The sequence below is a fragment of the Oryctolagus cuniculus genome, chromosome 3 (genome assembly GCF_964237555.1).
Source record: "Oryctolagus cuniculus chromosome 3, mOryCun1.1, whole genome shotgun sequence".
NCBI classification, from domain to species: domain Eukaryota; kingdom Metazoa; phylum Chordata; class Mammalia; order Lagomorpha; family Leporidae; genus Oryctolagus; species Oryctolagus cuniculus.
In genome coordinates, this window is record NC_091434.1 from 40,315,850 (window position 1) to 40,321,483 (window position 5,634).

The 5,634-nt window shown below is 46.3% G+C and overlaps 1 pseudogene; it reads right to left on the reverse strand.

The window, feature by feature from the left end:
• Positions 1 to 4,214: 4,214 nt before the first annotated feature.
• Positions 4,215 to 5,336, reverse strand: LOC100358272 (centrin-2 pseudogene; annotated as a pseudogene).
• Positions 5,337 to 5,634: the final 298 nt, after the last annotated feature.

The window sequence follows — 5,634 nt, forward strand, 5'->3', positions numbered from 1 at the left end:
TATTAAGGAGCCGAAGTTGTATTCAGTCCTTCATCTTCTGGCCTCAAATGCCTATGTTATTTCCACTAAACCACATTGCATCCCTGCCATCAAACCCCCAATTGCTGACAGCTGGGGTCGCTACTGAAAATATCTCCCTGTGCTTTATCCTTTAGGAACTAGGCTCTAAGAAGTCTCCTTTGTGGGAGTTCCAGGCTGTATCAACTGATGTAATCCTCCAGAACCATGACTCCTGGTGGTGGTGCTGGCCCGGATAGGCAAAGAGCTGGGCAGGCTCTTTACAGTATTTGGTAGGGGAGGCCCTCAGGCATCTCAGTCTGTGCGTGAGCCTGCTGCAGCAGCCAGAGTGTGAGTCACTCTAAGTGATGGTTGGAGTGATACACATGACCAGAACAGTTGGAGAGTGATCAGATGTTTCAACATCTTAACCTTCTTAACATTTCTCTTGCCTCCTCCTTCCCTCTGCCATTCCAGATCCAAGGGCAGAGTTTAGCTAACTACCTAAACATTAGTTAGCAATTCATAGCTTCAGTTGATGTGTCCCTGCTGTTGGACTCCACTCCCATTTAGGATTTTTCTTGGCTTTGTGATGTCTGCAATACCATGGGCTTACGGTGCTGGACTCCTCTGCTGACTCAGAGAAAAATTTCTGAAGACTTTTATGCCCCAGCCATACAAAATCTATTTTTAGTATCTCCCACTTTTCACTTCTTGCATCAATATGGCAGCTACATTCAGAGCAGACAAATAACAAAAATGCTGAAGTTACAGCTGGAGGGTTTCTAGAAGTCCCATCTCAGCCCGACGACTGTCCACGGTGTACCTTCAGGAGGAAGTCCCCCTAGAGCCCCGCCGATATTCTGTAAAAGCACCTACATCTTACATATCAGGCAGCAAGACGTATGCAATATGCATCCCAGCTTACAGGAGACTGAATTTAGCCAGAGATGTGAGCCGAGGTCCTCTGAAGCAGAGTACTGTAGGGAAGACAGGGAAGATAGAGTGAGAGACAGAGGATTCAGCTAGGGAGAACGGCAGAGGAGAGGGACAGACGTCTGTCATTCAGAGCAGGCTTCCTTATGGAGCATCTGTGGGCCGGAGCTGGCCAAGCACTTCCTGTGATAACGGAAAGGGCCTGCATCTTTTCTTCTATTTTAGCCAAACTTAAAATTTAATGGCATATATTGCTAGGGGTTACCCATATTGGACAGTGTAGATCTGGCCCCTGCACTCTTTTTTTTTTTGACAGATAGAGTGGACAGTGAGAGAGAGAGACAGAGAAAGGTCTTCCTTTGCTATTGGTTCACCCTCCAATGGCCGCCACGGCCGGCGCGCTGCGACCAGTGCATCATGCTGATCCGAAGGCAGGAGCCAGGTGCTTCTCCTGGTCTCCCATGGGGTGCAGGGCCCAAGCACTTGGGCCATCTTCCACTGCACTCCCAGCCACAGCAGAGAGCTGGCCTGGAAGAGGGGCAACCGGGACATAATCCGGTGCCCCCACCGGGACTAGAACCCGGTGTGCCAGCGCCGCAGGCGGAGGATTAGCCTATTGAGCTGTGGTGCTGGCCAGCCCCTGCACTCTTAACTTTTTATATTTCTTAACAATAAATAAAGGTTGGGGCTGTTGGGAAATTGTTCAAAAAGTGAAGGCATCGATTTTAATAATCTTAGTGATGAGTTTTCCTTGTAAAGTTACATTTATAAAGGGTTAGAAATTCAAACCTTGTATAAAGGTAATCTTTTGTCATGAGACTACTCTCAAGGACAAATTAACTATACTTGAACTTTGATGTTTTTAATTTACATAAAGAATGTGCTTTAGTAATGGTGGGTGCATGACAATGCAACTTAATGCCACTGCATCGCACACTTAGAAATGCTTCAAATTTTAGATTTTATATCAAGTATCTTTTACCACCACAAAAAAAATAATACGCCTCACTTTATTTTATTGGGCCAAATTTTGCTAACGTTTGCCCCTGCCAGATGCCTTGCCGAGGCTCTGGTCCTGCCCTTTGCTGGCTGCAGTGAAGCCAATCTGCCTGACAGGCACAGTCGGATCCGGAAAAGGGAGCAGCTGGGCTGGTTCACAGAGGGGATTTCAGTGCTCTTGAGCCTGACCTGGGGGTTGCCTCCGATTTAACAGGTGCTGAAGGTGGTTTTTGTCCAGCTCTGTTTTGTTTATCTAAACTTGATAGCAGAGTCTCAAGACTCTCTTAATTTGGTCACACATTTCCTGATGCAGGGTGAGTTACGATAGGGGCTCCTTCTTGCATCAGGTGAGGGTGTCCTGTTGGCTCCTACTTGCTCCCCGGTCCCCGAAAGCTAACCAGAGAGCCCAGAAGCTCTCCGTTGGTATTTGATGATGGCCCCCAGGCATGATATTGAAGCTATACAAGCCTGGCAACGCAGCCACTCGTGATGAGAAAGGATGCAATTGGGGCAGGATCCTGGAAGCCCCCATCTCTGCCAGCTGTGGGGTTGGGCTCTGGGGTGTGATAGAGATGGTGGGGGTTAAGGAGAACTTACTTTTAGCTGGTAGGAACACATTTTGGTACCTGAACACCCAGTGTGGCCAAGCTGGCGTTCACAGCAGGAAGTCAGTTCTGGAGGTATCTTGGACCAAAGCTTTTCCAGGCAATGGGCTTCCGGCCAGACAGCAAATACTGCAGAAAGATACCTGCCCTTCCCCCAGATCTCACCAACGCTGCTTCTGTCCGCCCAGCCCCTCCCTCTAAGAAATACCCTAGGATAAAGGCAGAACCTGACCCCTACTGCCTGCAGATGCTACTCTAGGGTCCTTTGGGTCTTAATTCCTTCCCTCTCAAGTGTCTTCAGTAGGGGTACAGGTTAAACCATTTTGGGCCACATTTTGGTCACCACTTAATACCTTATCAATTACTAAAATACTGGATATCCAAGGAGCAAGAGGTGGGCGAGCAAGAGAAATACAGCTCTTGGGCACAGCTCTGCCAGGGCCCTTCACAGTCATTTACACCTGGGCCTTGGGTTCCTAACCTTTGGTGTGGAGTTCTGCTCTTAAGTGGAGTAACATCTATAATGAAGAAGGTAGTGAGGACAATGGAAACAACACAGGTTTTGAGGCTATGCGCAAGTCCTGGCCTTGTTGTTTACTGGCTGTGTGACCTCAGGGAGGCCCCGATTCCCATGACTATGACAAGGATCTGATGGTAGTGTCTTCCTCGTAATATTGTGAAGTTGAAATAATGTATGCAAAGTGCCCAACATGGCACTAAAGGGTCCTTGTTTTCCCTATGAAGAGGAGAATTGAAAAAATATTATTATAGGGGCCGGCGCTGTGGCACTGCGGGTTAAAGCCATGGCCTGAAATGCCAGCATCCTATATGGGCACCAGTTCTAGTCCTGGCTGCTCCTCTTCCCATCCAGCTCTCTGCTGTGGCCTGGGAAAGCAGTAGAAGATGGTCCAAGTCCTTGGGCCCCTGCACCCACCTGGGAGACCCGGAAGAAGCTCGTGGCTCCTGGCTTCAGATTGACACAGCTCCGGCTGTTGTGGCCATCTGGGGAGTGAACAGCAGATGGAAGACCTCTCTCTCTGTCTCTACCTCTCTCTGTAACTCTGTCTTTCAAATAAATAAAATAAATCTTTAAAAATGTTATTATAAGATTTTTACCATAGGAAAAAAAAAGGAAGAAGCTGATTGCTCTCTGCCAATTTGAACCTCACACATTTTCCCATAGTTTGTCTCACAAATGGAAAAGTGCAAGTTTTCTGACTACATTTCCCGAAATCTATTTCCTGGTTTCTAATTTGAGCCTCCCTAAAGACAGAAGGAATTATGTTGTGAATGTAGGTAGTTTAGTGACAGGTGGATTGGAGTCAGAGTTAGATGGACTGATGTAAAGTCAGGTAGACAGATTTACTGGTATTAAAGAAATACTGATTTAGGCTACAGCATTTATGTTACAGAGGGTTAAGCCACTGCTCCCAACACTGGCATCTCACATAGTGTCAGTTTGAGCCCTGGCTGCTCTGTTTCTAATCCATTTTCCTGCCAATACACCTGGGAATTCAGTGGCAGATGGTCCATGTGCTTGGGCCCCTGCTACCCATACAGGAGTCCTGAATGGAGTTCCTGGCCCCTGATTTCAGTCTAGCTCAGCCCTGCCCATTGTGGCCATTTGGGGAGTGAACCCATGGATGGAAGATCTCTTTCTCTATCTGTCACCATGCCTTTCTTTTTTTTTTTTTTTTTTTCAGACTAAGAAAGGTTTTATTTTTAAGACAAAACAAATAGCATTAACATACATCCAAATGCCAATGCAAGAGTTCACTGGGTTTTATAAAATAGAAGATTACACTCTGGTATCAACTAGAAACTAGAACCACTGAAAAACGACCAGTGCTTCTGGTGACATGGGTACAGCATGTGCTTGTCTAAGAAGTCGTTCAGTGTGCATCTCTGTGACATATATGACAACAGCGAAGCAATGCAAGGCAAATGGAAGGTGGGCAATGCTTTAAGACCCTTTTCTCCGCTCCAATGTGCTCTTATTCTGCTTTGGAGAACTCAAGAAATCAGCAGGTCATTTTACAAAGAGATTGAGTATCAAAGAACACTTTAAAAGTCTGAAATAGATTAGAGGCCATAACTAAAATTATGTAGGGAGGTCAGTGCAGGGGAAAATAGTTTGTGTTCTCAAAAGCCAGATTTTACACTATGGCAGGCACTAAATCTAGTTAGGTGTGCTTGCAGTAGAAAAGACGACATGGATCTTAGTAAAGGCTGGTCTTTTTCATGATGCGCAGGAACTCTTGCTCATTGACTTCTTCATCTCCATCTCGATCAGCTTCATCAATCATTTCCTGTAGCTCCTCATCTGTCAGGTTCTCACCCAACTCCTTGGCCACGCGTTTCAGATTTTTGAATGATATCTTTCCAGTTTCATCATCATCGAAGAGCTTGAAAGCTTTCAGAATTTCTTCTTTGGTATCTTTCTCAGACATTTTCTGAGTCATCACAGTCAAAAAGTCACTAAAGTTCATTTTTCCAGTGCCTTCCTTATCAATTTCACTTATCATTTTCTTGATTTCTTCTTTCTTGGGTTCAAACCCCAGGGCTCTCATTGCCACCTTAAGTTCTTTAACATCTATGGTCCCAGTTCCATCAGCATCAAAGAGATCAAAAGCTTCCCTGATTTCTTGTTTCTGCTCTTCAGTAAGCTCAGGCTTAGGACTCATCCTTTTCCGCTGGGAACTAGATGTTATGTTTCCCTTCTTAAAGTTAGAGGCCATAGCCGACGCACTCCGCTGCCCGTTGTTACGGCAACCTACGTACACACCAACTCGGCGCCATTCCCCTCTTTTTTTTTTTTTTTTTAAGATTTATTTATTTATTTGAAAGAGTTACACAGAGAGAGGAGAGGTAGAGAGAGAGAGAGAGAGAGAAGGGGAGAGAGAGAGAGAGAGAGGTCTTCCATCTGATGGTTCACTCCCCAAATGGCTGCAACGGCCAGAGCTGCACCAATTCGAAACCAGGAGCCAGGTGCTTTTTCTGGGTCTCCCACGCAGGTGCAGGGGCCCAGGGACTTGGGCCATCCTCCACTGCTTTCCCAGACCAGAGCAGAGAGCTGGATTGGAAGTGGAGCAGCTGG